Source organism: Abramis brama (genome assembly GCF_963993115.1).
Source record: "Abramis brama genome assembly, chromosome: 9".
In the NCBI taxonomy this organism is placed as follows: domain Eukaryota; kingdom Metazoa; phylum Chordata; class Actinopteri; order Cypriniformes; family Leuciscidae; genus Abramis; species Abramis brama.
Genome location: NC_139971.1, coordinates 5,835,681 through 5,849,499, shown reverse-complemented (window position 1 = coordinate 5,849,499; position 13,819 = coordinate 5,835,681). Strand labels below are relative to the sequence as shown.

The 13,819-nt window shown below is 36.9% G+C and overlaps 1 protein-coding gene across 10 annotated transcripts in view; it reads left to right on the top strand.

The window, feature by feature from the left end:
• The window catches only part of large2 (LARGE xylosyl- and glucuronyltransferase 2), a 111,945-nt gene that overhangs the window by 74,611 nt on the left and 23,515 nt on the right, over positions 1 to 13,819 (top strand). Inside the window, exon 1 of one of the 10 annotated variants that reach the window (XM_084124029.1) lies at positions 9,002 to 9,219. The exons of the other annotated variants lie outside the window; for them this stretch is intronic. The gene's annotated coding sequence lies outside the window, so the exon portion shown is untranslated. Of the gene's footprint in view, positions 1 to 9,001; positions 9,220 to 13,819 lie in introns of those variants that run through there. 10 annotated transcript variants of the gene reach the window in all.

Genomic DNA, 13,819 nt, shown 5'->3' with positions numbered 1-13,819 from the left:
TTCAAGACTGCAGACTCATTCTTATACAATAATCTTTTTAAACAGCTTGTGAATGTATGTATTGACTTTTGCTGTGAAGCCCATGTAGTCTGATTGGATCTTGCACCACACCATCTGGGACCAGAACAAAAGAAATTCCTCATAAGTGGTCATGATTAATTCTCAGAAGGTCACAGCAGACGTCCAGCAGTGCCACAGCCTCGGACGTGATGTGTGTGCGCCTTTCCAAAGTCTCCACAGCCACAGTCAGAGGTCGCATTAACTGAAGATTTTTTTTTAGCACTGACGGAAAAATCTGAATGCTGTCCGTCATTTTGACAGATACACCGAGGGTGATCTGATTGTAACTTGTAACTGTTATTCTCACTCCTGTCCACTTGGTGGCGAGTGCGCTCTTGCTGACTATCAAGAATGGCTTTTCTGAGTTGCGTGACATTGTTTACAAGCTGTTTTACAGTCTATTGCTGAGTCCCAATTCGCATACTATCCGTCCTAAATAGTATGCGAAACTAGAATTAGTACGTCCCAAATCGTAGTATGTTGAAATGAGTATTCCCAAGATACCCGGATGGTCTACTATTTCCGGTTAGAATTCGAAGTGCAGATCAATGCACACTCTAACGGCTAATATTGCCCACAACCCATTGCGTGCGGGAGGGAGGAGCTTTGTGGTGATGGTGGTGATGATGTAAACATGACGCAGCAGCGGAGATGCGCCCTCAGTTTTTAAGTGTAAGAATTCAAATGTTTAACCCTAATTAAAGCTATATTTAACCACACTGACTTATTTGTTGTAATACTGTGGCTGTACAAATGTTAACTTTATCAGTCCAACTAAAAGACACATGGTTACTACACTTTTACTATAGTAAAAGCATGGTTCATTTTCATCGGGGTATTTTTGAGTATTATACATAATGATGAAATTAAGTTTAAAATTTGTTAAACAATAGTTATAATATAAACTTTAAATATTTTAACTCAGAAAATAAGTAGCTTTCGTTACACACATTGCACACGATTGCACATGAACGTCAGAACCAGCCGCCACACACGACCTGCGTTTGGTTGATCTACGACGACGCCCTGCTTCACTCCTCAGTTTGGTAGAACACATTGTAAATGTATTGTGGAAAAAACGATGAGGATAAAAAGATGGGAATAGTAAATAAAATTATATTGGATATGAATGAATGAAATGTAAAATGTTTTGTTAACAGTCGCGGTGTGCGTAACTAGGCAACCACGTTCAAGTTCACGTTGCATGAGGTCATCGAAGTATGTCCCAGAACGTGCATACTCTTTTGCTACACACTCAAAAGTATGTACTTTTTCCTCACAAAAAAAGTGCATACTTTTAGGTCGTAGTATAAGTAGGCGAATTGGGACTCAGCAAGTGTTTTATTGACGTCTTTCTGCCTATGAGAGCGATTGCATGAGAGACATGATACGGATTTCGGTAAGTTGGACTGTATCTTTCAACGTATTTTCTGATGTTCATTCATGTTTATTTCGTTCTGTAACTTAGTAAAGAGGAAGGGAGGGTCGTTCACTCGCACTTCGCTTGAACTCAACTAGTGATCTCTCGCGCCACATTAAAGAGCGCCAAAACTGCATTTATTGTTTGAATTGACAGAATTTGAAAGCTGAGACTTTTTTTTCATATCAAAAGTAACAAAGCACAAAGCTTATTGCGATTTACTGGACAAATATTCATGATGAAACCTGAAAAGTGACCCTGACCCACATATAATGCACATGTGTTTATAAAATGTGTTTATAATGCACAATCTAGCCTAGGCTATATGCTTGTCTTGTAGGTTCGTGAATGAAAATTAAAATGTGAACAAAAACAGAGCCTATGAAATGGCTTATTATCATTAAAATATGAAAATTAAAATGACGGGCAATAATAGATTATGACTATGGAGTTAATATTGTGCCATATTTAAACAAACAAATAAAACTCGATCTGCTTTGCAAAGGAAAACTCGACTCGCAAAGAAACAGAAAGCAATGCAAGTACAAAGGTAAATTTGAGCGAAAATGCAGTGGAGTAACAAATATGTATTGTGTTTTACAAATATAAATAAATGAGCCAAGATAATATTTCACAAATAAATACAAACCATCCTACAAATTGCATGTAACCTTTGAACAAATACCAAATCGAGTGCATACAAATGCATATCTGTCTGTTATGATTGTGAGACACTTGGCTTTTTATGAGATCTCTCGGCTCGATTTTCTCACAAATGTGTCCAGGCAGATTTTCTCACAAATGCAGTTGAGCAACTTCCCCTTCTAAAACAGTAGATGGCGCTAAGCTAGGGGATTAATTTAGCGCTAGTCTCCCGGGAGAAGCACTGATTTGAAACTTGCCTTTGCCTACAGCTGAGGAAAATGACCGGTGAACGGGTGTGTTTCTGTCTTACTTTATAATTAACCTTTTTAAGGTTTTCTTTTGCAAAATGTTATTACATATCTAGACAGAAATCCACATTAGTACTTAGTAGCACTTCCCTCTCTCTAGGATAGGGGAATCTATAATCTGAAAGCTCTGCCATCATATGTTGCACCTTCAACGTTTCTGTAACAACATCGACAGCACAGCCAAGATGGATGAACAGTTGATCATAGCTGTACAGGATGGGTTTTTTATTTCTCATCTCCACAAATATGAAAGGCTGAAAATCCATTTATCCTTTGCTGAAACTTCTTTGTCTTCATGGAGTTTTCCACACGTTTTTTTAGATGCAACATGTGAACATGTGAAAATAGCAATGATTTGCTTTTGTTAAAGATAGCATGTAACGGAATTTGCAACTTACACTTTGGAACTTGATTTTGTCCATGGGAAATCGATTAAATGGTTAGATGGTTGTGGTTTGCTATTGGTCGATCTCATGTGAGTGACAGGTTGTCCCGCCCTCGCGCCAATAAACACATCATCAGAGAAGAGATGTCGCTGCAAGAGGAAGTTACTTATATTAAAGATTATGAGGGCACATGAATTAAAAAAAGTAATGATGTGCACGGATAAATCATTTAAAACAAACACTGCAATATCCCATTAATAAATAATATTTTTCCATTATGATTTCATGGTGACTTTAAAACTATTGGTTAGGTTTAGAGTAGAGTTTAGTATGTATGTTATTTTCAAACACAATATACAATTTACCTTTTAGTGGCACTCACCGGACATTTCATTTCCAAACTGCCACGATATACACAACAAAAAAATATAATTAAATGTTGCAGATAAAACTGAACATTCTTTAAGTGCAACTTACTGGACTTTAAAAGAGTTGCGAAATATGCAAGAAGCAACGCAATATGATTTTGCAGAAAGGTCGCCGTTGGCACTGTTTTGCAGTTATTGATACGATGACTGTTCTGACCTTTAATCCCCCAGCAATAAGGGTTAAAGGTCACATTTCGCTGATGAAAGGGATGTTGAGCTAATGGATGGCTTCACCACAGAAATTTCTCACACCCCTCAGCTACATGTGACCTTTAACCCTTTATTTGTGGGGCGTGAGAAGGTCAGAAGAATCATTGTGCCAATATATAATAACAGACACAAACGATCTCCATCTGTCATATTGAGCACATGCTCAGCGTTTTCATCTTCATCCCTGACAGGGTTTCATCTGGAAACATCTGAGAATTTTAAAATCGCAAATTCCAGGCCTGGAAACTTGATAGAAAAATCATATATTGAATGTTTTTGCAATTATGCTCAGCTTGTAGATATTTCATCCAACTCGTAACTGCACTTTGTATGGAAACTTGTTTCTGCCACAGAATAAAACAATTTAAAAGATAATTGCGACTTTTGATCTCACAATTCTGACTTTTTTTTTCTCACAATTGCGAGTTATAGAGTCCCCCCTCAGAATTGGACTTTATAACTCGCAATTAAGAGCGTATATCACGCAATTCTGACTTTATAACTTGCAATTGCGAGTTTATATCGTGCAATTCTGAGATAAAAAGGCAGAACTGTGAGATGTAAACTCGCAATTGTGAGAAAAAAGTCAGAATTGCGAGATAAAAAGTCACTTTTACCTTTTTAATTTTTTATTCGCTGCCAGAAACAAGCTTCCATAACTGTGAGTGAAGTTTCTATAAGATAATTTTTAGATATCTATATCCTGTAATCATGACTGGATAATTCATGGAATATTCTAGGAAGTGTCGTGAGAACCCTGCACTGGCCAATCAGCCGCTGAGCTCTCATAATACCTCCCCCAACACCATGGCAACATGTTTGGTAACTATGGTCAACATTTCAAGAAGCGGCCTTCTTAATTAGTGTAATTAGCCCAATCAGTAAGAGACATAGGGATAAAGAGCACATTCTTTTCTTTATATCGAAGCTGTTTGCTTAATGAGACGTTTTCTCTCGTTTAAGAGAGAATAATAAGACTCTGGTGTGGACGTGTGGGTGTATGAAGATCTGATTAAGTTCACTCAGCAGAGTGCAGGCGGAGGCAAGATGCTGTCTATGTTATTTCAGTCATGTCTGAGGTCTCGGAGACAGTCGCCGTTCGGGATGCCAGAAGCTGACGCTGCGTTTGTGTGAAACTCTATTTAGAAAAGCTGTCTGGAACCGGAGATTGGGGTGACCGCAGGCCAAAGAGAGACAGCACTTAGTAAAATTTGCTAACCCCTAAGCCCACCTCTCCTGCGTCTCATCCTGCACTTGTCAGGACTAAATAAATTGTCGCTTTTCCATCAGCTTTATGTGTGTGTGTCAGTATCGATCATTTTCGCTCGCACCCACAACAACACCTCGTAGTCCTCACGCTATATTCTGTTCCCATCAGCCACGGAGAGCGCAGGCAAAGCACAATGCCACTTGTTTTGGAGACTTTTTGACCTCTTGACCTGTGTAAATCCTCTGTGCTGGACTAGGTATTATATTTCTTGTTGTTTTGTAGTGGTCGTGTCAAAGCCGTCTGTCCTGACGGCGCTCATGAGTTTGTTCACACTCAGAGAAGAGGATTAGGGAATGTTTTTACTGCAGGTTGGCATTGTTAACATCGTTTCCTTCCTACATCACTTCATGAGTCATAAAATGTGCTGTCTGGGAGAGAGGAAGACTGATGAAGAGAAAGTTTGTGAATAAATTCAAATGGCAGATGTCATGCAGAGTGTTTTAGTGGATATAGCAGGGGACAACCAAGGAAACGCTCCAGATGATTCTGTTTTTATCCCTCACACAATGGCTAAACCAGAGCTTAGTCCTTAAATGCTAATCTCTGGGTTTCTACAGACATTATTTTTCAGTGAATTTGTCACAGAGATTGTTATATTTTGTTCACAAGGATTAGAATATGCAGCTGTCGCAGACGTAAACTCGTATGCACCGACGCATCGGGTAGCGCCACTCATGTGCAATGCAGGTTTTGTGTCTCAGGTCAATCTCCATTATGGTCTTACTGTTTGTTAATCCCAAAATCAAAAGAGAAATGGTGTTTTTATTACTTTTTTATGGTGAATTTATGATTTTCTTTTTTTGTATTACGTAACAAGAATTGGATGTGTAGATGTGATCTGATATTTAAAATGGATTTTAGATGTTATCTAAAATTTAATATTTTTGCATTCTTTTTTCCTAAATTTCTATTGTTTATGGGTTCCGTTTTAATGGTTTAATTAAAAATGAATAGTTAAAAAAACGGCTAACTTTGATTTTATTAATCTGTGAATCTAAAACATTTTTATTAATCTTTTCAAATGTAACAATTATATTAAAACATTAAACAAAAATGTGTGATAAATTGTATTATTATTACTTTGAGACGTACATTCTATTCTACAAGAGTTATATATTTCTGTCACAATTTCTTCAAGTAAAACTAAACTTTTAGTTTGGAGGGTTGTAGAATAATTGTAGGATAATTTAAATCACAAATCATTTATACATCAGGATGCTATTTGCACTGTATATAATGTATGCTGATTAAAATAAAAAATAATTGCATTACAGTAATATTTAATGAGAATCTAATTATATAATTATCATTGAAAATAATAAAACATTGTAAATCTTTGAGAGTACTGAGAAGTGCAAAAAACTCTTTTATGATAATGCAGGGGGTTTTTTGTGTTCAAAGTTATGAAAATAGTCACAATGCAAAAAAATAAAATATTTTCCTAAAAGTGGGTTTTATTTTCTTAATGAGATGTTTGGGTAAAATATGAACTGGACATGTTTTCATTAGTTTTACTCATTAAATTTACAAATAAAAAGTAAGTAACCAAAAGGGACATATTTATGTAGCCACTGTGTACTGTATAAGGTGAAGTGATTCATCAGTTGTAGTGTGTGTGTGTGTGTGTGTGTGTGTGTGTGTGTGTGGCCTAAACAGTTGTTAGAGAAACCCAATGCCCCCCCCCCCCCCCCCCCCCCATCCTATGTAAAGGACTCCCCTTGGTGTGATAGATTAGTAGTGTCTCACTCCATGGTGTCTTGGTTTACCGTCACACCTACCAGTTCCACCCCCCAGGCTTCTCCAGTGACCTTTACTTCCTTAATGAGGAGAAAACACAAGGTGTTAACTTATCAAACATTCATTTGGCTGTCATCTTATCCTGAGTACAACTGCAGAAAGCTTGAGGAAGTTTATTGTCAAAGAAGAATGACCATCTCTGATAGTAACAATAAAAATATTTCTGAATTAATAAATTATCAATGCATGGTGCGACCTGATGTCTCAGTTGTGATTAGAATAGATTGTTTGGTAGATTGGATTAATTGGCTAATATTTTGACTCTGTTTATACTATGTTTTGGTGAATGATTATGAGTTGTCTGCTTGTAACATTGTAACTTGGTGCAAGTTTGACACTAAACATTCAAAGTGCAGACAATGATTACCAGACAATTCACATGATGTATGCAATGTTTGCATTGCATTGACAGGTACAACTTCACACATAAGTGATTTTAACACCTTTTACTTCTCAAACAGTGTCTTTTAGAGTACAAAACAGATGTATAAAACTATCAAACTTTATGGTAACACTTCACTTTAAGATGGCACAGTTACACATGTTACTTACTATAGTAATAAGACTAAATGATGCATAATCACAAGTAACTAACCCTAAACAAACCGTAACCCTAACTCAATAGTAAGTGCATGTAGTTAATTAATTTTACTCAGTACTTATTTGTGTAATTACACTGTAACAACAACACCTTCAAATAAAGGGTTACACTTTATTTTAAGGTGTCATTGTTACAGTGTAATTATATATTTAAGTACTGAGTAATATTAAGCAACTACATGTACTTACTATAGGGTTAGGGTAGGATTAGGATTTGGTTGAGGGTTAGTTGCATGTAATTATGCATAATTTACTGTTATTACTATGGTAAGTACACGTGACATACAACAAGGACACTGTCAAATAAAGTGTTGCCAAATAAAGAGTAACCAACTTCATCAAGCTATCTTTAATGCTTCTTTACATAAGGGTACATGGGGATGGAAAAAAAGATGAGATGGGAATAAAAATTATTTTTCCTCCAATGTCATGTTTTTTTCATCACCCTTAGGGGCTCCATAGATATGTTGTTTCACATGTTATCATTGTGAAACGGTATATGTACAACTTTAATATGGGCCTTTAGATTAATGTATGCTGATGGACTGCAAAATAAAACCAGGAACATTTTGATTTCATATCTTTATCCAGTTTGTTCTTTTCTGATAACAAATGTACAGTAATGGCCAAAAATCATGTCTGGCCTAGGAAAATGTACATCATCACCATTCACCTTTTATTCAAATATAATCAAAAATTGTTAAAGGTTTTGTGAGCATATTGCGTAGTTGTGCTTAAGATTCAATTGTTTTATTTGTAACAACAAAATGAAACATGCCAAATTGTGCAGACATGATTTTTGAACAAATGCAAAAACAAGAGCGAACCAGTGAAATATTAATAACTGATTATGTTGTAGTCAATGAATGTTTTTTCCTGTGAGCCTTTTGTTTTTCTATGCATTTTTTGTGTGTGTGTGTGCATAGTATAAAACCTGTAGCTGTATCCTAGACAGCAATATAGTGTCGGCCCAGATCCGGCCCACATCTGGTATACGCGTGGAATCCACATGTACCAGATGTGGCCAGGATCCGGATCTATTTCCCCCCAAACAATTTTACCAGATAAACACCTAAACCAAATTTAGTACTTTGTTCTTCCCTCATATTTGAAATATTTTCCCAATATTTTGATGGTTTAATTGAACTCGTAAGGTCATTAAAAACAATTATCCCCTCTGGACTTCACTTCTTGTCACTACTGTATATTCCAACCTTCTCTGGAAGTGTGTCAGTCATTGAAATCACAATTCTCTTAGATATACTGATTACAGCGTAGAGATGATGTGTTTGATTAAGAGACTCTCCAGCCCATCTGCTGCGATAAGAGCTTCTAATGAGAGCCTGTAGAAATCTGAATGACAAAACAAGCCAGTTCATTGTCTGATAAGAATGCTTGATTACACCGGCTCGCGTCGTCTGTCTGTTCTGCAGGATCATGGTCAGAGGAGAGGCAAAGCTTCCCAGACTCCTGCATTCCTGCACAACCCATCTTTTGTCATGCAGCAGCAGTTATTTGGAAGGTGACACCCTTCCCCCCTCTTTCTCCCAAGTACATGCCAGTCATCTTTCATTAAAGGAAGAGAGGGAGGAACGGAGGAGGAGTGAGAGTGAATGAGACAGCGGAGGTCAGGGCATGTAGTAAATCAGGTGTAGCAGAGGCTCACAAAGAAGGGTTTACTGTCATGGAGAAGTCAGCAGCAGCGAAGTAACTTTAAAAGCAATTACAATATAGTTTAGAGCAGAAAGAGAGATTTTGGGGAAAGACAGAGCAAAGCAGCGAGGCTGAGAGATGCCTTTGATCCGAATGTGAGACGCAAACCTGCCGTGGCATGCTAGCGGAGAGGTGGAGGGAAAGAGGGAGGAGTTTTGCTCTCCTTCCCTCTCAGACACACATGAACCCACACAGGTAGAGCAGTTCAAAGTTTGCCACTCGTGATTTATATCAGCTCAAAATCTCATGCATGTCGGGCACTGTAACTTCATTCAGCTGTCAGACCGTCGTCAAAGCGCGCCGGACAGAAGAAGAGAAAGCGAGAGAGAGAGAGAGAGAGAGAGAGAGAGAGAGGGAGAGCTGGCCTTGGCGCTGAGCAGAGGTGAAGATAAGTGCGTTCTTTCTCCCGCTTTCAGCTCTATGAAAGCAGGCTTTGTGTATGTGGCTCCTTTTTCTTACTCTGTTTTTCTCCCTGGTGATATGAGTCTGACTTCTATTGTAGCATGAGGTATTGTCCCACTTTTTCTTCTTTCTCTCCACTGTGTAAAAGTTGCAATGTTTTTATGGTGCGCCGATACTTTACTGCACTTTACAGGAAAGACGAGTGAAGAGTGAAGGTTGGTTTGGGGTTAGTTGATAGATTATACACCGGCTGTACAGTATCAAATCTCTCCAGTCTATGGAATGTCCCCATAAAACATGGAAACCCATCGTATGTGTGTTTGTGTGTGTGTGTGTGTGTGTGTGTGTGTGTGCGCAATGGGTGTGTGGTGTTTGCTGAGGTGAAGTCCTTTATGTGTGTGTGAGGGGGGTGGGGTTGCACTTTAGGGAGAGTATTATTAGATACATTTCACAAAGAATATATAAAGTTTGGAATCATATATATTTTTTTTTTTTAAATGTATTTATGCTTACCAAGTATATACAGGTAAAAATAGTAATATTGTGAAATATAATTACAGTTTAAAATAACTGTTTTCTATTTTAATATAATTTAAAAGGTATTTTATTCCTGTGATCAAAGCTGAATTTTCAGAATGATCCTTCAGAAATCATTATAATATACTGATTTGGTGCATCAAGAAACATTAAATTAAATATTTTTTTTTAAATATTAAAACAGAAAAGAGTTCTGACTCTTGAATTGTCATAATATTTTACAATATTTCTGTTTTTACCGTATTTTTGTTCAAATAAATGCAGTCTAGGTGAGCAGAGGAGACTTCCTTCTAAAGCATTAAACATCTTGTCTTGTCGGGAAGTCCCCATAAAACATGAAAACACAACGTCTCTCTCTCTCTCTCTGTGTGTGTGTGTGTGTGTGTGTGTGTGTGTGTGTGTAATGACTTGGTGAATAAAGCAGGTTAGTCTTACCCTGTCAGCCTGTGTGACCATTTGAATGGAAAAAGTTTAAGACAATGGCTTAATGATTTACATATTAATTATCTTTAGCTGTGTGGACTTTTGTCATGTGACTTCTCACTGTCTCGTTTTACTTAAAAAGAGGTCAGCCTGGATTTCCTCACTGAGATTGTAATGCAAATAACTGCAGAAGGAAGCTCATCTTTATCACTTTAGATTAACTTCTTCTGAACTTAGAGTTGACCTCTCTCATCTGTTGTTTGTAGTATAGATATATTTTATAATAAAAAAGAGCTTTTTGTAGAAAGCTGTTTGCTGATGAACCCTTCAGATTTGATCAATGTTCCGTTCTAGAATTTCTGATGTTGCTTCAATGCAGGCAAAAAAAAAAAAAGAATATAAATGAATGATTGGACATCTCTACCTGGAGTCACTGATTGTCAGTGTGGAACTGAAGCGGAGAGGAATATGCAGTGCTGATACATTTTTGAGACAAGGGCCGTATCCTTGAACAGTGCAGAGATTTGAATTTTACAGCGGCTCTAAACACAGTCGCAAAAATAATGTGTTTCCAGACATACTGAAGCCCACAGAGGTTGTACATTATTTTTTGTCTTGTTTTCCTAAGACAATAAGAAAGAGATGTCATACAAAAAACATAACAAATCTTGAGCAAACCATGAATAACATGAAGAAAAAAATAACAGCAATACACAGCTTCTCACAAATAACTAGTTGTAGACAAAACATGGCACAGACTAAATATCAATATTCTACATAATTTTCGAGAGAAAAAAAAACACCTTTAAGGGTATCTAAGCTAAGCTAAGCTGCTGTCTAAGATTCCTCTGTCTGCTAGCTCTGAGTGGATTATTATTATTATTATTATTATTGTTATTAATAATAATGGGTTTGTAGACAGATCTAGTTGCTCGCTTCAAGTTTAGACTGTGGCCGCTTAAAAACGGGGAGAGTTTTTAACATATTAAAAATATGTTTAATATTTTTAAACATAAAAATATTTATTATATATAATAAAAAAGTATGTATTATTGTTAAAAGTACAGTATTGTTATTTCAACAGCATTTTTAAATAGCATTTTACTACACACAAAAGTTAATTAGTCACAGCTCACTAACATTTCCGTTAGTAATATGTGCGTCTGTGTGTGTGTGTAAATCAAACATAAATGAATATATGTATATATAATATATGTTATATAATATAAACTATATAATTTAAAACTCAGCTCCGCAGGATTGATGGGTTTGAGAAGCTCTGCTACACCGATGCACAACTGAAGCAAGTCTTTTTAAAGTACTGGTTGTCTCATGGATGGCAGCTCTCTCTTTCTCATTATCATCTATCACTCTGTCTGTATCTGTATCTCTCTCTTACGCTCACACACACAAACATATGATTGAGGCTTTGTGGGGTTTTTTTTAACTTTAAGACACTAAGAGATAGACGCTGATTTGGTTTCCTGGCTTGGAAGAGAGAAAGATTAGCCGGATTTCAGGCCTCAAAGGGACAACGGCAGCATGTGAGGAGATATTAAGTGGAAAGAGGGATTGAGTAAGGGAGGGAGAGAGCAGTGTTTTTGAAGATTAGCCCCCTAATGCACCGGGTATCAGACTGGGGGACGGACTCACACACTGAGTTTTTATGAGTGATATCCCACGATCCCTTGCTGCAAAGCCACTGGAGAGAAGTTCTTAATGGCTGTCAGTTCTTCTCTGGTGGCTTAAAGATGGAAAGAGACATTTCAAACCTGTGCGGTTCATTCTTCAAACCTCTGAAGTTCACACATGCCTAGAGATTTTCTGTTGTTAGTTCGGGGGAACTAATGATCAGACGCTTGCTTGTCTCTGTTTTGTGGTGTTGTATTAAGCCACATCCAACAAATCTGTTCTCACAGAGAGGTGGCAATAAGAATCATTTTATAAACACAAATATCGGTCCAGCACATACTCTCAGTGTGCTGTCAGCTGCCTTCAAACCAAAATGAAACCTCTTTGATAGAAACGCTCTGCATAGGCTGCAACTCACTTACGGGCCTTTGTGTTCAAAAACAGCTTGTTGGAGTTCCACTGAATCGAATAATATGCAATGGTTTAACTCTTTTTTTTAACTACTTTTAGCACAGCTTCTTAGCAATGGAAAATGCAGTACGCTAAGCTGTCGAAGACGATTGCCTATCATGTGTTTAAATCCACAAACAGTTGGGAAAATATTGTTTTGCATGCCATAGCACTAATACTTAGCATGTTGCTAGTATGCTGCTAAGCAAACATCACACTAATCAAATAAGAATAGCATTTTGTGAAATATTGCACAGTAGATGGAGGTATTTTTTATTGATATTTATCTTTTTTTATTCAGGCTGCCATCATGATAATTTTCACTGAGCTCATTGCAAGGCATTTTGGGATTGTCATTTCACATTTTGTGAATATAGTAGCATTATCCTGTACAGTATAAAAAAATGGATATTCATTTTGAGCAGTGTTAAATTATTAATGTTTTTTTTTAAAGGGACTGTTACATGATGGCAAAGATGATCTAAATGCATCACCAAATAAATATCCAACGTCGACCAATATCCAATACTATTAAAAAATCTCTAATGTCAGCCAAACAACTGATACGATGCATATATATTGGGCATCCCTTTGAACAAGGTATCTTAGAAGGCAGTGCCTATGAATAAATTGTGAGAAGAGCTTTCTAGTTAGATGCTGGAAATTCAGAACTGCCCGTAAAACACTGTGTGTGCAGAAAGTGCTGAAGTGATTGTGCTTTAATCAAAGAGATCTCATCCCTTGATTTGATTCCCTGATTATATTCACATTACAAAGTCCCTCATTTAAAAGGGCAATGCTGTTGTAATTCCAGGTCTTCTCCACAGAGATTCCCTTCCATATTAAGGGCATTATCATTCTGTGACTGACAGCCGCAGTGGAGCTGGTCCCACCTGTCCTGTCCACCAACAGAACATGAACATGACAAAGACAAAGTGGAATAGATTAATTAATTATCTTAATGTAGCATTTTATACAGTTGTCACAGGAACAATCCCACAGGAACATGGGGTTACCTTAAACACTTAGCTCAAGGGCACAATGGCGATAGTTCACAGTGTAGCATGTGTACCATGTACAAAATATTGAGTGATGCTTTATTACTGAATGAATTTTTGTGATTGAATGATTCAATGACAGTTGTTTCTTTATTGATTCAGTATTTTTGAATGAATCATAAGAATGATTCAACGACTCTCTCATAAAAAAGGTGGCTGCATCCAGAATCATATACTGTACTCAGTAGGTGCAACTTTTGAATGAGTAATTATTCATTGTGACCGTTAAATAAGTATGTTTTCATATGAATACGGTTGATTTTCCCTTTTTCCCATAATTTTTATGGGAAAGTTTAGCTTTGGACTGAGCTGTGATGTTGCCAAACCATACAGTATATTCATAATTGTCCTATACTCCATTGGTTGCACACTTTGGAATCACATTGAAAGTTGTAGGTCAAATTGGTACTGTTTTATAAATACTTTGAATTCAGACATACTACTCTTTTCGCCTACTATACATGATAGGAAAGTATACGA